The sequence below is a fragment of the Octopus bimaculoides genome, chromosome 5 (assembly GCF_046866305.1).
Source record: "Octopus bimaculoides isolate indiv1 chromosome 5, ASM4686630v1, whole genome shotgun sequence".
Classification (NCBI taxonomy): Eukaryota; Metazoa; Mollusca; class Cephalopoda; order Octopoda; family Octopodidae; genus Octopus; species Octopus bimaculoides.
The window spans coordinates 41939485-41961230 of record NC_142932.1 but is presented as its reverse complement, the minus strand read 5'-3'; the positions used below and the strand labels follow the sequence as shown (position 1 = coordinate 41961230).

Here is a 21746-nt window from a genome sequence, read left to right as displayed (position 1 = left end):
AAAAGTAAGCTTCTGAACTACTCATTTATGTATAATATTTATGTATAATATATACAATTTTTTTTTTCCTGTAGGAATAGACAATGTCCGTATCGTTTGAAGGCCAACCAAGTCCAGTTATGTCATTACTGTTCCCTCTTGAATCCTTATTAGTGAACATTTGCAGGAAATATATGAGCAAGGTGGAAATTCCAGAGGGATGAGGTTTTTGTTGGAAAGTACTGGGTGTACTGATTAGAATGGGGCCTGTGGGTTCACACAGCAAGGCTGATGGAAAGAGGAGAAAGCAAGTGAAATGGGAAAGCTAGAGTGGAAGTGGCATGAGCCCAGCCAGATTTAAGGAACAGAACAAAATAATGATAGAAGAGGCAGCTCACTGGTGAATCAGAAGGTGAAACACATATACCAGTGAACGATATATGCTTATAAATATGGGCAATGAAATCCGAGTCAAACATATATTTCTCATTTATAATAATGCATTAAATTTCTTTAGAAATATTATGTATGGAGAGAAAAGTATTTAGTCAGATTTATTGTAATTGCTATATAAAATATACTGTAAATGTTAATGCATCTTAAATGAAACTAAGAAAAAGAAATTTCAAAGTGACCTTTGAACCTCATAGTTTTGGCTGTGAAATTGCTCTGGCTGAGAAGTTGATGTGAAGGAAATGACATGATTGTACTTTGTATGAAAAATATGCACATTCCATACACATGTACAAAGATATATAAATGTGTGTGTATGTGTATTTATATACGTGTATAATCTGAGAAACAATAGCATACTGAAGATTATAAGAAGTTTGCTACTTCAAATATATGTGTTTACCACAAGAAAAGAAGAAAGTCTGCTATTTGAAGAAAGAAACCAAGACTTCCAGATCTTTCTTCTCTTCTCTCTCTCTCTCTTCACAGAAGACCTGAGCCAGAAGTAATGACCCTGCTGTATTCTTTGTATCGAATACATTCATTTAAACTATCATATTCTCTCTTAGAGTGTTTAACAGGGATGCTGAGTTCCACCAGTTTCTTCCAGTTATGGATTTTACACAAAGAAATATTGCCATAGATGTAAACTAAAGCAAAAAATACAATGGAAACTCGCCTAAAGACAATGCATTCATCCAATTCTAAACTAAATGTGGTATTGGTATTAACATAAGTAAGCTTAACTGTGTTATACAAAGCAGTCAAGTGGGGGAGGGGAGGGGGGGGCTAGCATAACTTAAAAACAGAGATTTGACTAGAAACAAGATTGCTTTCATCTCATCAATACTTCAAAGGAAAAAAATGCTCTGAAGAATACAGTGGAACCAATATGCCAAATACGTAAAGGTGTCTGATATAAAAACTGAAAAACTAATTCACCAGAAGAATGGTTCAGGCCATGCAATGCTGTCTATAGAAACAGTAATATATAGATTTGTTACTCTGAAAAATTCTTCAGATGCAGTAAGAGTGGCCAAGAAGAGTGAAACATTTAATAATGTAATCCTGGGTGAACTGTGCTTAAGTTTAAGACGCAGTGGCATGATAGGCGTTACTTTTGGTCTACTGCATCAAGAACAACCTAAGGTTAAACATCAATAAATGAAAAATGATTTAAATACATTTCTGGAAATGATGAGAGAGAGACAACGGACAAGAGACCAGATAGTGTAAATCAAAAGTGGAAGGAAAATTACAAAGAATTATTAAATTCTATCTGATCATTGCAGCTAAGAATATATATAAAAAAAAAAAAATGGGGACTGAAAAAATTTCACGATATATAGCTTTTGAAATAAAGGTTATGCAGAGATAAGGCTATAACTGTCATCTCTGTTTGTAATATCAAAGTTGAGCACAATAAGATAGAAAAATATGAAAGAAAGAAAATAGCTGGTTCTTTCACACTGACAAAATAAGAAATTTCTTTTTAAGCAGAGGTGGTCATGCAATTAAAGTTTGCTTCCTAAGTATGTGGCTTTGGGTTCAGTCCTACTGGGTCATACCTTTGGCAAGTGTCCTCTACTAAAGTCCCCGGATGATGAAAAACTTGTGAGTGGATTTGGTGGACAGAAACTGAAAGAAGCCTGTTGTATGTATGCATCCTTGTTCTGATATTGTGGGATAGATGTAAATGGACATCAGCATTTTACAAGAGATGGCTGATGGGGATCATTTCCAATCTGCCATGAAATCATTCCCTGTCAAAGGGATATTTAATGTTGCTTGGAGACAAGTGAGGGTTAGCGACAGGAAGGGCATCTGGCTGTACAGGAAATCTGCTTTGGCAAATTCTGTTTGACTTATGCAATCATAGAAATGCAGGAAGAATTAAAGCAATGATGATGATGACATATCACTTGTATCATATAAAAAATCCTTTCTCCAAGAGAAGAAAAAACAAAAATCAATGGTATTTAGAGAGAAGACCACAAGGAAAATAATGATCTCATACTTAAATAATGACGTCTTGAAAATAATAAACAGCCTTATAGAATCAATATTTATAGATACCTCAGCCACATGTAAAAACACACATGCATGCATGCACACATACATGCACACACACATGCACACACAGTAGAACAAGATTTCTTTTAAGTAACTCTCCTAAGTCCTCCACTATGGTTACTTTGTCAATGGCTCAGATATACAAACAGAATTTCATATACAAGTAGAATCAGGAATTGGCAGAATAATGGTAATAGGGAACTCAAGTGGTTGTAAATAAAAGGAACAAAACAGGCTTTTGAAGGATTCCTTGGCAAACCTTTCAAAAGTGAAACCCAAATATTCATGATTCTTGGGAAGTGAGGAGAGTCTTAGGAAAACACTTACGAGGAAATAAGAACTCTTGTAACAAGGAATCTTCTCTAACATCAACAAGAATACTATTAATAAAGATTCTTGCATTTGTCAGAAGGGCAAGAAAAATGTATAACAAGTAAATATGTTAATGAAAACAAACATTTTGGGATTTAAAAAAGAAAAAAGTGAATAAAAAAAAGCAAATGACAAGTTTGTGTAAATTCATATAATCACCTTTTATTCCAGTGTGTGCATACACACTTGCATGTATGTACAGATGCATGTATGCACAAATAGAAATGTACTTATTGTGGGATCATAGCCAATAGCCAAGATTGATTATATCAATCTACCATGGCATGAAAACAAATACACTCACACACAAATTGAATAGCAGTCATAGAAGATAACCAAAATGTGAGGATTGGAAATAGAACCAATCCTTATAATAATACATGCCTTGGGAGTTATTGATGAACGCATAGACACATACATAAGCCAAACCCCAGGACTGACAAATATAGATGCAATATATAGGAAAACAGTACCACCAGGCACTGCACAGATATTACATAATGTACTGTCAATACAATAGAATAAACCAAATCAAACTATTGTACATACCCAAGGCAGCACACACAGAACTGTGCTTCATACTGCAGTGAATGCATGGAATTAAAAAGATAAGACATTCATAATAATGATAATAATAATAATAATAATAATAATAATAATAATAATAATAATAATAATAATAATAATAATTAGTAGTAGTAGTAGTAATAACATTTTGGCAACACTATTATTGTTGATGTTGTTGTCATTATTATTCTTGCTGTTGTATTGTTGGTTGGAAACTATTTAAAAAATATAACATGGATGGAGGTGGTAGTTGGTATAAACATCACCATAATACAGAGGAAGATAAGTTGTGGTGGGGTTTCATCATTCAATGAGATAAAGAGGTTGAGGTCAGGAGACCAGACATTGTTATCATTACCAGATAGGAAAGATACTGAACAACTACTGATGTAACATCTCTGGGTGATAGCAGAGTGTAGAGGGAACTTGCTAAATGACATAAATCATGTTTGAAGAAGACTGGAGACTGAAATTCGAAAAGGAATATTACAGTCAGCCATATTACTAAGAGTCACAAGAAACCTAAGGTAAGGTTGAGCGAATGAAAGAATCTCAAATGAATCTTGCCTCTTGGATTATCTTGCCCCTTGGATTTAATTTCAAAATTCACTTGTATCATAGAGAAAAGTTAGATATCAAAGTAAGTATGTAAATGCTCCAAAAATCTTCCCTCCTTGGAACAGCTCATACATTTGAAAGAAAGGTATTTTCTGTTGAAGGCCCTTTGTTAAGGACTGGCAGCATAAAGAAAACAAACAACAAAACATAAAATTTTATATCCAGACTGCAATAATAATAATAATTATAGGTACCAGTCAGTGGCTCTCGTGGCTTTTGATCTTAACTGATTGGAAGTGTTATCATATACATGTTTTGTCTTAGCATAAAAGATGGGCTACAGTTAATATTCTGCTCAATACCAAGTGGGGGAGCATCATAGCCATGTGTTGAGAGGAATTTTTGGGGTTTGGATAATTCACCTTTGGAAACATGGCTGTTTCATTCCACATGCTTAAACAACTCTTATTCAGGGACATTTTGAATGGGGTGGGCTACTCAACCTGAAGAAAATTCTTGCTGGGCCCCATTGCAAGGTCGTGCGCTGTTTATTTTGATATGCGATCACCATGTCTCGCACATATGGTTGTGATGCATGTGCCTGGTGTACCCTTATCAGACGGGTAGTCATGATGGGTATACTGGGCTTCCTATAATTGTACCCCAGTGTCACTTTGATGGCATGCACTGCTCTCTCACTCAATAATAATAACAATGATGATGATGATGATGGCAATCAAATTACAAGTTTATTGAAAAAAATGATGTCAATAAGCATGATGTCTTTTGGATCCTCATCACTTAAGGTCAACTTTTCAATGCACTTGCATGCGTTGGATGGAATTCAATGGGGAGCATTTTCTACAGGTAGGTACTCTTTCTGTTGCCAACCCACAAGCAATTTAATAGTTTCCCCAAGACCACACATATTTTTGCAGACATTTGAAAACGACACTACATAACATGATGGTGATGTTTGCTTACATTAATTGCATGAAGTTCAAGACAAGGAGACTGTAACACATGTACATAGACATAAATATGAATTCCTTAACTGTCCATGAGGGGCCAGGACATTACCAACAAAGAGCTGATACAATGAGTTCCCTAACTGTGCACGAGGGATCAGGACATTACTTTACCAACAAAGAGCTGATAATACTTGATAAAATGATGAAGGAAACCGAGATCATAGATATTGCCACACCTGTGTGAGTTAATGATAAAGAATTGGAAAAGACAGAGAAGTACAAGAAGCCACTAAAAGATGAGATTACATGAATGTGGGCAATGAAGAAAGTAACTGTCATCCCTGTAGAGGTACAGGGAGTATTAACAACCAGGTTTGAGAAATTTATTAGTAAATTTGGGATTGACAAGGAGATAGAACATGTTTAGAAAACTGCTCTATTGGGAATAGTGTCAATGTTGAGACTGGTTCAGTGATGTTAAGTATCATGGAAATTGACCCTGGGAGACCTTTGACAACAAGTTGTTGTCTGCTCTTACAAAATTAACAGAAGCAAGTGAAATCAAGAACTCTGAGAATTGAGATGTAAAACAATGATAACTTCAAAGTTAGGCACAAGGCCAGTAGTTTTTGAAGAGAGGTGATTAACCTATAATACCGGTCCCAGTACATGACTGGTACTATATTGACCTTGAAAGGACACAAAGTAAAGTTGACCTGGGTGGGATTTGAACTCAGATTGTAAAAAGCTGGAACAGATACTCCAAAGCAGTTTTTTTTTTTCCAATGCCCTAACCACTCATAGAATAAAAAGATATTTTGTACAAAATATGAAAACAAAAATTTTCATTAATAATGTTTTTTTTTTTAATTCATTTGGTATTTTTGTAGGGGAATGGTAGAAATGTTTTTTTTTTTTTATGGGAAAGGAAAAGAGAGATGGAAAGAGAAGAGAAATATCTGATTTTTATTTTTTTTCAGAAAAAAATCTATAATAGATTATACTGAGACAGAAAGGGAAAAAAAACATGGTTGGAATTTTTGTTTTGCTTCTTACAAATTAAATTAAATAAAAAATAATATTTTTAGTGAATGGTTGACATCTCTGAAGAATACAGAATGCTATAAACTAAACAACTGACAGCTATTTGAGGTTTGTGTTTGTGTGTTTGAGCAGAAAGTCCAATCTAATATTTTTCATCAGCAACTTAGCTGTGTGTGTTTGGATGGAAGTAAACGCTTCCTCTATACACTGCTACCTGTGATATAGTTATGGTGGTTGTTGTGGTTGTTGTTATAGGTGGTGAGTGTAGCGATAGTTATCTGGTGTCATATGTAGGTACATTACAACTCTGACTTTTTCTATAACAGCAACATCAACTACTACTACTACTACAGTTAAGCACTAGGTATAATTGAAAAGGAAGTCATTCAAGTTGTGAATAAATAACAACAACAGCAATAATAATAATAATAATAATAATAATAATAATAATAATAATAATAATAATAATAATAATAATAATAATCATAATAACAATAATAATCCTTTCTACTATAGTCATAGGGCCTGAAATTTTGGGGGAGGAGGTAAGTTGATTACATTGATCCCAGTGCATAGCTGGTACTTATTTCATCGACCCTGAAAGAATAAAAGGCAAAGTCAACCTTGGAGGAATTTGAACTCAGAAAGCAAAAGAGAGATAATAGAACTGCCACTAATCCTTTTGTCCAGCCTACTAAGTGTTCTATCAGCAACAATAATAATAATAATAATAACAGAGCACTGAAGGCCGGACATGATAACCTTTAGGAGGAACAAACAAGAGTGCCTAATAATCGACATAGCAGTGCCAGGAGATCAACATATCATCATGAAAGAAAGAGAAAAGATGGATAAATATGGAGACCTGAGAATTGAGATGACTAAGATGTGGCAGCTATGAGAATCAGTCATGAAGGTTGTCCCAGTTGTCATCAGAGCATTGGGTTCAATACCACCTAATCTGAACAAAACATCAGAAAACCCTAGAAATACCCTACAATCTAGGTGTATTGCAAAAGTCAACATCCCTTGGAACTGCATGCATATTGTGTCAGGTACTGTCTATCTGAGGTCCTTGTTGTGACTTGACAGACATTACAAACCCCCAGTAGACACAATATCTTCAATCAACAACATCAATCATATTGGATACTGTGCGACTTCTTAAATAATAATAATATTTTATTAGCGACAAGGTCCAAAAGACTTTCCTGGAAAATAAGGGCAGTGGGGAGTTCCATAGATATATGTGTGTAAATGAATATAAAAAAACAATTAACAATAATAACATCAGTAGTAATTCTTTCTAATTATGGAAGAAAGTAAGTAATTTTAGAGAAGGGATTTAGTTTATTGGATTGACCCCCAGTACATGACTAGTTACTTTATTTGATCAAAACTGAAAGGATGAAAGGCAAAGACAACGTTAGCAGCATTGGAAGTCAGAGAGTATTAAAAAAACCAGAAGAAACGTTGCTAAGCATTTTGCCTCACACAATAAAGATTCTGCTAGCTTGTCTCCTAACGATAATAATAATAATAAGAAGAAGAAGGATCTCTTTTATTGGCCATAGGGGCATGGATAATATGGATATCACAAAGATAGTCCACAATTTGTGCATGAGTTTGGCCATTAGGTTGAGGGATGAGATGACATTGCAATGATAGTTTTAAGGAAGTCGATGAGTGAAGAGAGGAAAAAATGTCTAAATGAAAGCGTACACAATCAGCAAATTGTACTCAATATATTGGATTGCAGGTAACATAGTCTAGACACTCTACAATTATATACATGCCATCTTTGCCCATAGCTTTGGGTTCATCCAAGTCTCAGGAGTAAAAAATAATTAGTGGAGACTGTGTGGAAGCCTGTTGGATGGATTCAGCTTTAGAATTACATTAAAAGTCCAGGTGTTTGTTGAACACTCAGCTACATTCATATCAATCCGATGGGGAGATAGTTCCGTAGGTCAACAACTGAATGCTCCTCACCGAAAGTCCCAAGAACAGGATCAGCATTTATAGCCAAGCATGGAACTCCACAGATCTTGTAGTAGAGTCATTTACTAATTGTAATCTCCAGTTTACAGGTGCAGGCTGAGGGTAGGCCCTTTCAGTCAAACCATGATTGCTTCTTTCACCCAGCTTTCGGCAGGTTTATTAGAGGGCAACAGATCACTCTCCACTCTTGCTTTCATCTTCAAGTGGGATATGAAAAATTAATGAGGATTTCAGCAGGAAGGAAAGTGACTGTACAGGGAATAAAATGAGCAACAAAATTCAATTCGAAACACAAGTAGTTCTTATAGTGTGACAGGAAAATCTCCCATATTTTACACACCCATTAACATGGTGCGAGTGAAGTTAGGCAGGCAATAACAGTGTCTTAATATAGCTAATATTTCATCATATTTTTATTATTTTTTGTTACCAAAATAGTTTGGATTGGTGAACATTGTGTATTTGCTATCAAAACGTTCATCAAGAATGGGAATCTGGGAGCTTTTCTCTTTTTTTTCTTCTTTTTTCAACCACATTTGAAAGTCAATCTAAATATAAACGAAACCTTGAATCTAGAAATAATCTCTTGAACAGTTTGTTTGGTTCAGTTTCTATCAGGAGTGAAGAATGGTCTTTCTCACTCCAGTTTCTTTATCATTCATTTACCAACAACCAAAATGACAATGTCACTTTCCCCATCTCTTCCTCGCTTTCCCCCCATCTCTTCTTCACTTCCCCCTCTCTTCCTCACTTTCCCCCTCTCTTCTTCACTTCCCCCCTCTCTTCTTCACTTTCCCCCTCTCTTCCTCACTTTCCTCCTCTCTTCTTCACTTCCCCCTCTCTTCCTCACTTTCCCCCTCTCTTCTTCACTTTCCCCCTCTCTTCCTCGCTTTCCCCCTCTCTTCTTCACTTTCCCCCTCTCTTCCTCGCTTTCCTCCTCTCTTCCTCGCTTTCCTCCTCTCTTCCTCGCTTTCCTCCTCTCTTCCTCACTTCTCCCCTCTCTCCCTCACTTTCCTCCTCTCTTTCTCACTTTCCCCCTCTCTTCCTCATTTTCCCCCTCTTTTCCTCGCTCCCCCCTCTCTTCCTCACTTTCCCCCCTCTATTCCACGCTTTCCTCCTCTATCCACTAAAAAGAATAAGTCCAACCAGGTGGATTCTTCCTTCCCCACAGCTATTGAACTGATAAAATCTCTTATCAAATCTTCCTATTGATTCATAATTGATTGGTACAAAGCATCATCAATTTCCTTGGATTACTGATTTTACTTTGAAATCGTTCATGAGACAATAACTCAGATGTAATGGGTGCACAAGCATGGCTGTGTATTTAAGAAGTTTGGTTTACAAACATGGTGTCAAGTTCGATCCCACTCTGTGGCACCTTGGATAAATATTGTCTACTATAATCTTGGTGATGCCAATACTTCCAGAGTGGAATTTGGGTGACTTGAACTGAATGACTCGTTGTGTGTTTTTGTATCCACTTACTTTCAGACTGGCACCATTTTGACAGCACCAATATTATCTGTGTCAGGCAGATGTTCAACAAGTGAAGATATGAAAGAAAGTACGTTACTTGAAAATGAAGAATGGCATCAGATAGACCAACGGCTGACAACGCTAAACACAAGAGTCAGCCTCAGTAAAAGAAAGGACCTCTGAGAATTTCCTTGAGAAAAGTTATGTCCTTACCAAGGAATTTTCGTGATAGAATACCAAGTTGGCATATTTGTCGAGTATATTTCACAAGATACCATCTTGTTGGTTCCATACAAGTAAACTTGTCACACCTAACCGGCCACTGGAACAAGTACCCCAAAGCACCCTCATACTTCTCCAACGCTCTCTTAGTTCTACTAATCGATCACCCTGAATTTCTGATTTATTTTATTGACTCCATATGAATCGAAAGCAAAGATTACATCATCAATTTTTCACTTCAGGTCCATAGTTGACCCAAGTGTCTTCAATAATAATTGAATAGTGATGAACCAACAAGAGAAACTCTATGATTGTGGTCACTTGGCATTATAAATAGTGGCCTCATCTCTCTCAAATTATACTTTATCATTTTTAAAATATTAGAAGAACATATTTAATACTACAATCCTTGATACCTTTACAAAGTTAGGATGGTTATATATATATATATATATATATATCATCATTTAATGTCCGTTGTCCATGCTGGCATGGGTTGCACGGTTTATCTGGGCTGGCACGCTGGAAGGCTGCACCAGACTCCAGTCTGATTAGCATGGTTTTCTATGGCTGTATGTCCTTCCTAATGCTAACCAATCCAAGAGTGTAATGGGTGCTTTTATGTGCCACTAGCACATGTGCCATTTGTGTGACACCGGTATCTGTCATGACTGATTTTGCTCGGCTTGATGGGTTTCATTCTTAAGCACGACATAATGCCAAAGGCCCAACACACATACACACGTGTGTGTGTGTGTGTAAATATGCATGTATACGCACACATTAAAGCACAATATGTAGTTACATATGCACAGACACAAGGCAAAATAAACCCTTTGTAAAAGAATGTAAATAACAGAAGTTTAGACCAGATAACAGAAGTTAGGCTAAAGGAGACAAACATTCACAGAATACTGTTAAAAGTCTGATGATGGTTAACTGTGTGTCTGTGTAATCACATAAGCTAAATTAAGATTAAGCACTCAGACATTGTCATTGGAGATGATGAGTAAAAAGAAAATCTCTTTATCAACGTGTCAACCAATCGTTAATCATTAATCAACATGTCAATCAATCATTGATCAGAATGTTAACCTGAAGAATTTAATAATCTTTCAGAATATAAAGTTTTAGAGATAAAAATAGTGTGTGGAATAAAAAGTAAAAGATTTCAAGGTAGTTTTGATTAAATTTGAGGAAAACAGAGAGAGCTTGCATTGCAGAGTCATATGTTTACATAAAAAGTAGCTGAATCTAATTTTATTGGGTTCTGTATGCTTTTTAAAGTAGTGCCCTCACCTTAGAACTGAATATGTTAATACAACTGTATGTTAGACTCTTGTAGTTGTTCCTAATACTATGAATAATGATTTCATCATTTAATGTCTGCTGTCCATGCTGACATGGGTTGGACAGTTTGACAGGAGTTGGTAACCTGGAGGGCTGCACCAAGCTCAATTTGTCTGTAATGGCACAGTTTCTACAGCTGGACATTTCTTTCTCCTGTCAACCACTTTATAAAGCGTACTGGGTGCTTAACACATGGCACCGGCACAGGGGCCTTTTATGTGGCACTGATACAGGTACTTTTCATATGCCACAGGCACTGGTCCTTTGTATTGTCACAATTCCAAAAGTGAGCCTCTATGCATCCAGTCACTCACTGCTAGAAATAGCATCCCAATTTCCTTCAAATTATATCTTACCATCTTAAAAATAGGGAAACATAAATTTACTCCAATGTACCTTTACAAAGGAAGGATGGTCTTGAGTGGAATACTTTTGGTCATAACTCTGGACAATCAGAATTCTACTTTTTGTCTGTTGCACTGATTCTTATAAATGACCAGGGAATAGCCTGCAGTTTTCTTCTGTTTGATGACTGACAGCAGGGATTAAAAAAAAAAGACACTTTAATGTTTGATGAAACCTTTAAAGGTATTTTTATGTTCCAATCGAAGTGGAAAGTGTAAACTTCCAGCAAGTTTATTCAAAGATAGCTGAGAGTAAACATACCAAGCTCAGCATATACTTCTATGCCAGAGAGTAACAGTTGACAGAGGACAATTACTCTTGGTACTCAGAGTATTTCAAGATCTACTGGCCTTAAGTGATGGTTCCCTTCTGTGCCTCGATCTTGTAATGTTCTACTCTCTGTCACATTTGTGGTAGTAGTAGTAAAATCAATAAATAATCAGAAGAATGGTTAGAGAGGTAAGCAAAATGTTTTATGGAAGCTGTTCCATCTCTGCTCTGTGTTCAAATTCCACCAAGGTTAAGTGTGTCTGTCATCTTTCAGGCTCGATGAATTAAAGTTTGAATGAAGTAGTGGAGAGGTGGGTCGGAGATTTGATTGTTCTCTTGCCTCAAAAATTTTATTTGCTTTGGAAACAATTATTATTATTGTTGGACAAAATATTTAGTCAGAACTCTTTGGTTTGTCAGTTCAAAACCTGCTGGGGTCGTTTGGGGTCGATAAAATAAATAAATAAAATATCTGTCAAGTACTGAAAGAGATGCCATGGACAAAATCACTCGCCCCTAAAATTACAGGTTTTGTGCCAAAATTTGTAAGTGGCAACTTGACAGAATCATTAGAATATTGTTGGAAGGCTGAGAAGTATTTCTCCTGACTCTTTATGTTCTGAGTTCAAATCTCACTGAGGTCGACTTTTGTCTCTTTTGGGGTCAATAAATAAAGTACCATCCAATTACTGGGGGCAATGTAATTGACTTTCCTCCCCTCCCCTCAAAATTTCTGGCCTTCTGCTAAATTTTTAAAAATAAAGTAACAATAAATTGTATGTGGTTTATCCTTTAGTTCACTTTCAGTATTTTTTACAGAATTAATACCAATGGGAACGTCATAAACATCACAACATCATGTTTGAGTTTCAGTATTTTCATCAAGTTATCTTTCCTACACAACAACAAATATATGGAGAAGTGGTGGCTGATATTTTCCTCAAAGACATTGACATATGTGTGGGGGGGGGGGAGAGAGAGAGAAAGAGAGAGAGAGAGAGAAAGAAAGAAAGAGAGGGAGAGAGTGTGTGTGTGTGTGCAGAGGAGGAGAGGTGATATGTACTCGGTTCGAGGATTAAGACGTAGGTGGGCTGAGTACAGTTGGTCTCCTGCTCATTGAGGCTGACTTTAGAATTACCCTTTTGATAACGGATATTACTACAACGATGGCGATTGGACAATAAGGATAGAAAACAACAGAAAAGAAAGCAACAACAACAACAACAAACAGGAAAAAGATCAATAACAACAACAAGAGTAAAATAAAAATCAATAACGACAATCAGAAGAGCAACAACAATGGCCAGCATAAGGTGGAGGAGGGTGAGGAGGAGGCAAGTAACAATAACAACATTAATGATAGTAAACACTATGAAGTGACTTGATCTGCTAGAAATAGTATCTAAATGATACTTCAAATCATATTATAACATCTTAGGATGTTTGTAGTTGTGGATACATCAAAGGTGAATATAAGCAGTGAAGGTCATGGCTGGAAAACACTTGAACATAAGTTTTTACTTTTCTTTTATGACTGGTTTTAGGCATGGGGCTGTGACCATGCTGGAGCACTGCTATTATGTCATCCCACTGTACATAAAGTGAGTCTATATTTTAGAAAAATCCCCTGCAACAACTGTATTAGGGGTACCTTTTTTTTTTATTTTCATTTGAATCCCTTGAAGGGATAAATGGTGAAATTGGATTTGGTGGGATTTGAAACATAGATTATAAATTGTTGTAATTAAAAAGTACAGAACATTCTTTCATCTGATATTTTACAAAATGGAGAGGAATTGAATGAAAGGAAGAGGAAACAAGGGGCTGCTGTGAGTTGCAGGGGAGAGAGAGAGAGAGAGAGAGAGAGAGAGAGAGAGAGAGAGAGAGAGAGAGAGAGAGAGAGAGAGAGAGAGAGAAAAGGGGAGAGAGAGAGAGAGAGAGAGAGAGAGAGAAAAGGGGAGAGAGAGAGAGAGAGAGAGAGAGAGAGAAAAGGGGGAGAGAGAGAGAGAGAGAGAGAAAAGGGGAGAGAGAGAGAGAGAGAGAGAAAAGGGGAGAGAGAGAGAGAGAGAGAGAGGTTGGAACATGTCTGAAAGTAACGTTTTGGAAGAATGCATCAGAGTAGTTTCATATTGCTTTCCTCCAGACACACCAGGAATTGAACTTAGCACTTCAAGCTAACATACAGTTTGTTGAGTCAGCAGAGAACTCTGTGTGTATCATTGCAATGATTAGAAATAACAGTTAAATATCTCTTAAATCATATCTTGTTTTTATAAAAAAGGACATATTCAATGATGGTAAACTTATGTTTGAAGAAAAGACAGCATGGATGGTCATGGGTAGAATGTCTTATATCATGTATCTGCTTGATCAGAGCTGACTTCCTGGCTGTTTGAAAATTTGGTGTTCTAACTAGACATACAACACAAAGGAAACGCTATGAGGTTATTCAACCTGCTAGAAATGAAATCAAATTTCCTTCAAAGCACAATCAAGTATGAAGGTGACATTGGACAAGGTAGGTCTTACTATACACAAAGGTGGCCACGGATGGAATACCTTTGATCATAGGTGTGCCCAATCAGAGCTTGCCTGGTGCTAAACAACAACTGCAACAACACAGTGCCTATAACAAGGTTTGAACTACCAACCTCTTGGTTGGTTATCGACTCACTGTATTTATTCAGCCAGACATTAGTGTTTGCTCTGTATTGTACAGTTCTCATTAATTATAGAACTCGTTACTGAAGTATTTTAGAAACTATCAATTTATTATTAAATAATACTAATAACTGATAAACAGCAAAACATTTCAACAAAAAAAAAAAAAAAAACAATTTAAATTAGTCACTAAAGGTAATTTCAGTGAAAATTATAAATTTTTGGTAAATATTTACAGCAAAAGAGATGAATTCTTCTAACGATGAAAGATTGGAAGCAGGTTTTTAAATTAAAAAAATTTTAAATAGCATGTATAACTAATGAAATAATTTAATTAAATGAGAATGAAAAGAAATTTCATTAAAATAATTTTAGAAGTGATCTGTCAAATAAAATAAAATAAAGGGAAGATTTTTCTCTAACAGAATCTAAATGTATTTATATACAATAAAAGCAGGTAGATGGGTAGAGTAGATAGTGAGGAGAAATAAAGAGAGAGAGAGAGAGAGAGAGAGAGAGAGAGATAGGCAGGTTCATTAACTGATATAAATCTACTACAAATATCAGTCACAAATGAATACGACAGGGTAGCAGGTACATGCTTTCACTCACTGATTTGAGTAGGGATGTAACTGTGAGCTGACACAAATACCCTCCTGCTCATCCCCCGGCCTCTGTCTACCTTTGACCCAGCTGAATATGGAGGGAGAAAGGGCCAGACAGTGGCTGACCAAGTGAACAGGAGCTGTGTGAAATGAAGAGTCTTACCCAAGGACACATTAAGCCATCTGGCCCAGAAATTGAACACATGTCCCCATGGCTGAGAGCCCAACATTAACCACTTGGCCTCGTGTCTTCCCAATTAATTGAAAGACAGAGACATAGAAGTAAAGAAAACATAGATAAACAGACAGGCAGAGATATACAATGATGCTAATATACACATTTAAAGATAGATAGATAAGAGAGAGAGAGAGAGAGAGAGAGAGAGAGAGAGAGAGAGAGAGAGAGAGAGAGTGAGATAGATACATATGTATGAGTTAGAGAGAGAGAGAGAGATAATGAGGAGAGAGACAGAGATTGTGTGCGAGAGATTGGACACAGGCAATTAGTATAAGGGCAGAGGGTAATCAATGGAAGTAGTAAATGAAAAAGTAAACAAACAACAGAAGAAAAGAAAACATTTCACCAACAGATAATGTGATAAAGAGAAGAGTTTTTTTTTTATTCTTTGTTTCTTTTTTTTTTATCTTTCTTCTCCATTTTCACTAATTAGGAAGAAATGTACAGTCCAAAATAAACTTACAGTAAATGGTTTTAAACTATTTATTTTAAAGAATTTGTAGAACAATGTCTGTAGATGTTATTATTAGCATTATTACACCAATAAAGATTGGATCTTTGGAGTAGCATTCTTGGTAATATTAAAGTCAATTAATTTCTGTCCAGTCTCTGTTGTAACCATCTTCAGGCCTCACTGGCTAAGAACAGCTTTAGTTTTTTTTACCTATTCTGACATGGGTTGCAAGGTTCAACAGAATACAACAGGTCCAAGCACAGCATCACATTTCATTTATTTGCTGTGGCATAGATTCTATGGCTGGCCACTCTTCCTAAAGTCAACCACATCACATTGTATACTACATGTGCTTTTCAGGTCACCATCACTTGTGAGGTGAGCATACTATGGACCTTGAGAGAGGAGGCTTTATGCTAGGAGATGAGGGGTTTAAAGTTTGAGAGAAGGGGTCAGAGCAGAAGAGGTTTCTTGCTGGAGAGGGTCCACATGGCTATTCACACTTTAGAACAGAGGGTGGAGGGGAATGATCAGGTGGAACAAGGAGGAAGAGATAAAATAGTAGAGATGAAATGTTTGTGCAGAACCCCACCTCCCAAAGTATCAGGTGACTAGAAGTGAGGGGGTGAGGGGAGTAGTTGCAAGAATGTATGGGAGGGTGAGAGTTGTGGAAAGAGTGAGAAATAACTTAGAAACTTGTGTAGAAGATGATCTTAAAAAACAAGATGCAATTGGGGTTAATAAAAACTGGGGTGGGGGGTGGGGATAATACATTTTCTGTGCATTTTGTAGGAGTTTAGGAAGATGGAGCAGGATGTTTTGATATTTTATCTGGGACATCATGGATTTGACAAAAAATCTGAGGATTCGGCATTTTGCCTACGCATATCTAAGAGAACAAACAACATTATGTGACCTTCATGTTATAATCTAGCCCAGTGTCTCCCAGCTCATGGGTAAGGGTATCATTTAAAGGGCTTCAAAGGCAAAATTTCTGTAACTTCTGTAATATTTAATAACTTATAAAATGCTTCTGAATATGTTATATGTTAAGTCATGGGATGCGAGAAATGATAACAATGATGATGATGATGATGATGACTGCAATTAGAGTGATGCTTCTGATGATGATGATGATGACTGCAATTAGAGTGATGCTTCTGATGATGATGATAAGGACTACAGCACATTTACCTCCAAAAAGCATCAAATGTTAATTTTATTAAAATTTTAGGAAACTAGCATCATGGAGACACATTTATAAAGGGTTAGAATGTGATTGTGTGGAATTCATTTCTAAAGACTAAAAGCAATGCAAAAATTAAAAAAATAAATTTTGTTTTTAATGTGAACTGTTTTCTATCAGGGATTGAAACCTCCTTGTTGATTCAAAAAGCTACAAGCTTGGCTCTGTCTCTATTGTGCAACACAATAACATTTAGAACTAACTTGATGCTACTAAAACACCTCTGTAGCTATGATTATGATGATGATTCTCATCATTTCACGTCTGTTTTCCATGCTGGCATGGGTTGGATGGTTATTGAATTACTATAAATTGAGTGCTTTTCATATAGCTACACTCTAGAATTATTGTTGTCCAGACCCAGGTCATCCTTAGTCAAGTAGACATTGAATCTAAACTTTTTCCATCTGTGACCATCCCATCTTTTATTTATTTATTTGTTTAATTTATTATTTTATAGATTCTCTCTTTGAATGTGTCGTACAAGATTCATCATTACTTTTACAGGTTGTGATCTGAGGTTGATTTCACTGCTATTTCTACCAGGGTGTAATACCTATGTACAGGCACAGTCTTACATTATTGGTGGCGCTTACTGAAAGAGCAAGGGTGCACAAGCGCCCTGCCCCCACCAAAGCAAAGCCTTGCTCCCCCCACATTGATTTTCTCTTTCCGCATGTCACTACCCTTGTTATTTAAAGAGTGACAATGTCTCCCTGTCCATCAGGTTCAGCTTCTTTTGTGACTCCCATTATTATTTAAAGGGCAGAAACATCTCGATTCCTTTCAGTCTTCCCCCTGAAAGTCAGTAATGACTAGCTCCCACCCCCACTAACCCTTTGGATGGGCCCTATTTACTCTGATCCTGAAAAGTGACTAGTGCAGCTGTGCCTCCAATGAATGCAGGTAAAACCTGAAATATGTACTCAGCTAAATTTACTGGTGCATCTAATGCAATCAATTTGTTGGGAGTTCCAGGTTCAAATATCGGACCAGGACTTTTCGTAAATGGAAATAATATTAAACAACTCTCGGTTTAGAAAAACATCAAAAACTAGCCTGTCATCACATTAAAAAAGCAATCAATATTATACATCTGATGGGTAGAAGAGTAGTAAAAATAACAAGATGCTGGTCTAAATGGTTTAGTTTCATATTGCTGTATTGTGAGTTCAAATCCTACAGTGGACAACCATTTCTTTACATCCGTCTGGCAGCATCATTAAATTAATTACAGGACTGGAGCCCAACATAATTAAGAATTTCTCATTGGTGGTGGGGGTTGCAATGTATCTGTTTATTTAACTGTCTTTCAAAAGTAAACTGTTGTGACTGAAATAATGATAATAATAATGATGATGATGATGATGATGATAATAATGATGGTGGCAATAATAATGATGATGATGATGTAAATGCTGGCTGGTTGATTCTCCAGTCACGATTTACATTGGGGGGGGGGAGAGAAAGAGAGAGAGAGAGAGTTAACACAAAGGGCAAGGAAGAGAGCACATACTAAGCTTGGTGGCAGACAATGAATAAAGCAAAGCTACACACACACACACACACACACACATACACACAGAGAAAGAATCAGAGTCACAGGAGGAGGAGAGGGAGCAACTGAGAGAGTGGTCATGGTAGGAGTTATACACTTGAGAAATTTGTTTTATTTAATTTTATTTGAAGCTAATAAAAATATTTTCTTTAGAAAATTTGTATTTATTTCATCATTTTTATATTTTTTTAATAAAAATAAAGTAATAATTATTGTATGGATGCTGTATTTCCTGATATTATGCATGGTGGCAAAAGTATATAATTCTAAAGTTGCCTGTCATTTGATGGGCAACACTGAAGAACTGATGATGACGATGACAACAATGATGATGATGATGATGATGATGATGATGGCGATGGTGATGATGGTGGTGGTGGTGGTGGTGATGATGATTTTTATTAGCCACAAAGGCATCAGATGAAGAAGACATTATAAAACAGGCAAGAATTTGTGTGGAGCATTTACATAAAATCAGATGAGGAGGAAAATCGAAGGGGTGATGACCCCAAATTCCCTTAGAGATTTGGGATCAACTTTGCCTTCAATCATAAGGTGGATGGATGGGTGGGTGGGTGGTCAATAAAATGCTTGTTGTATTAAATACTGGTATTAATTTAATCTATTGTGTCACTCCAGCTAAGACACAGATACATGAATGGGTAAAAGTAGATGGATAGAGAGACAATCAGATAGACACATCAATCAACAGATAGATAGAGATAGATAGCTAGCTAGCTAGATAAAGCTAGATAAAGATAGCTAGATAGATAGAGATAGATAGCTAGATATATATATATATATATATATATATATATATATATATATAGATAGATAGATAGATAGATAAAGAGAGAGATTGATAGATAGAGAGATTGATAGATAGAGAGGTTGACAGACAGAAAGATAAATAGATAGATAGATAGATAGATAGATAGATAAATAGACAGACAGATTGACAGGTAGAATAGTGAAATAAAAAGACAAAAAAGTGGAAATATTGATAGACTGGTAAATAGGTTTATAGAATAGCAAAACATGTAATCATATCACTGGGCAGCTAAATCAAAAATTAACAACGTAGAAGAAAAGTTTATAGTTTTTCCCTCTTTTCTTTATATTTTTTACAAAAATTAAATTTGGTAAACAACTCCATTGATAAAGTATTAGTGTTGCAGTAGAAGATGGGCCAGCATTTCATCCAATCAGTGGTACCACACTGGATTGAGTTAAGGGTCACTGATAATCCTTTTCAAACCCCAACAATGTAAATGGCTGAAGAAGTGAAGCATGGTCTCTGCCACTCATTTAAAGACTGACTTGTGTTTTGTGAAATTGGAGTGCTGAGTTCAAGTCCCAGCTTGGATACTTTTGTGTTAGGGGATTTAATGTACAAAATGTATTGTATTGCAAATGAGGATATCTCTATGTGCTTGTGTTGCTGGGGCTTCAAATTTTTCTGAACTATTTTTACTGAAGGATACATTAGATATTATAGTACTAGATCTATAAAAGGACAGGGTGGTCATGAAATGAACCGGATTTCATTCCTGGGCTGCTCAGTTTCTGCTGACTTTGGGACTAAACAACTACAACAACAATAATTACTAGACTTGCCCTTAATTAGAGATAAGACATCAACGTAATTAGAAATAAGTCATTACCTTAATTAGAGATAATAACGATTGATTTGACTGATTGATAATGAAAACCATAACAAACTTTTTCTTCAGATCTCACGGTGTACTGGAAAAGATAAGAAGATTCTGAGGTGCGCATGCCTTTCTCAAGGACACTAATAACATGAATGAGGTGAAAACAGCTGAAGTTTGGATTAAAAATTGAGTGAATTCCATCACTCAGTTTTAGGTGACCTCCACTCCACATTTATCAACAGTCTACCTCTACATTCACCACCACCACCACCACCACCACCACCACCATGGCAACAACAATCTCTAATAAACATAATTGGAACACCTTAAGGTCCACAGAGAATGAAATATGGGAGACCTACATTTTGATGTTACAAGCGAAGAACATAACATCTATGTCAAAGGAGATACTTAAGATGGGGTACCATTCTCCCCAGAGGTGCGAGAGCCAGAGAATGGAGATTTCAATTTCTGAAATTGTTTTCTATTAATAAATATGACAAAATACTTGTGATTTTTGAAACGTTTTCTGATCCTGGTTGTCCCATGTATCACAAAAACACTGAACCAGTTGTATCTTTTGAAGTAATATCGACACCTAACAGGAGCAATGATGATGATGATGGTGACAATTATGATGATGTTGAAGATGATAATGATGAAAATATTATGATGGTAATTATGATGAAGATTAGGATGATGACGATGATGGTGGTGGTGGAAGTGGATATATTTAGTAATAATTTGATGGCCAATAAAAGTAAGAGATATTTGAAAATCTTAATTTTATGTATTCACCAAAGTGGTTAGAAATCACAGCCAAATGTCCCTTACACTTTAAAAAAAGCGTAAGATGGTTTGGTTATAAGGAGAGGGACTGGGGCTGAGCTGGGATTAAGCAACAACAACATTTGACATCAACCCACTGAGAAAGTTTTTACACAGTCACTTTGACTTGCTAGAAATAGCAGCCAAATCTTCTTCAGTTCACTACCTACTGTTTTAAGAAGTGAAGTCTACACTGGACAAGTATATAGTGTTTACAGTGTGTATTATGAAAAATTTGATTCACAACATCAGGACTACTACTGGTGGGTAACTGGGTGGGGTAGGTAGTGAGGGTAGCATCATAGTTGAGTGTTAAGAACAAAGAAGATGAAAAATATTAAGGATGCTAAGTGGGAAAAAGTAGGGATCACATTAGATTTGAGATTGCACAGGAGCAAAGTAACTATGGGGGTACACCTCTTTAAAAATGGAAGATGCAGCCAGCTGAGATATCTTTGGTCATAAGTCTGATCAGGGCTTACCTGGGGTTAAAAAACAATAACAACAACAACAACAAATACCAAATTTGGCAGTAGAATGTCACATGTCTTTAAAGAAGGGGTGGAGACAGTCAAGATAAACTCCCTACAATTTGCCCAGTACATATTGTATGAATTTTAGATGTAGACAGGGTCTTGGACAAAGGGCCAAGTGGTATTTCTTCTGACTCGTTACATTCTGAATTCAAATTCTGCTGATAAATAAATACCAGTTGCGCACTGGGGTCAATGTATTCAACTCCCACCCCACCCGTCAG

General features: G+C 36.3%; 1 protein-coding gene across 6 annotated transcripts in view; it reads right to left on the bottom strand.

Moving 5' to 3' along the window:
* The window catches only part of LOC106878768 (irregular chiasm C-roughest protein), an 898223-nt gene that overhangs the window by 867344 nt on the left and 9133 nt on the right, over positions 1-21746 (bottom strand). For 2 of the 6 annotated variants that reach the window (XM_089352175.1, XM_089352178.1), the window contains exon 2: positions 3427-3458. The exons of the other annotated variants lie outside the window; for them this stretch is intronic. The gene's annotated coding sequence lies outside the window, so the exon portion shown is untranslated. The remainder of the gene's footprint in view (positions 1-3426; positions 3459-21746) is intronic. 6 annotated transcript variants of the gene reach the window in all.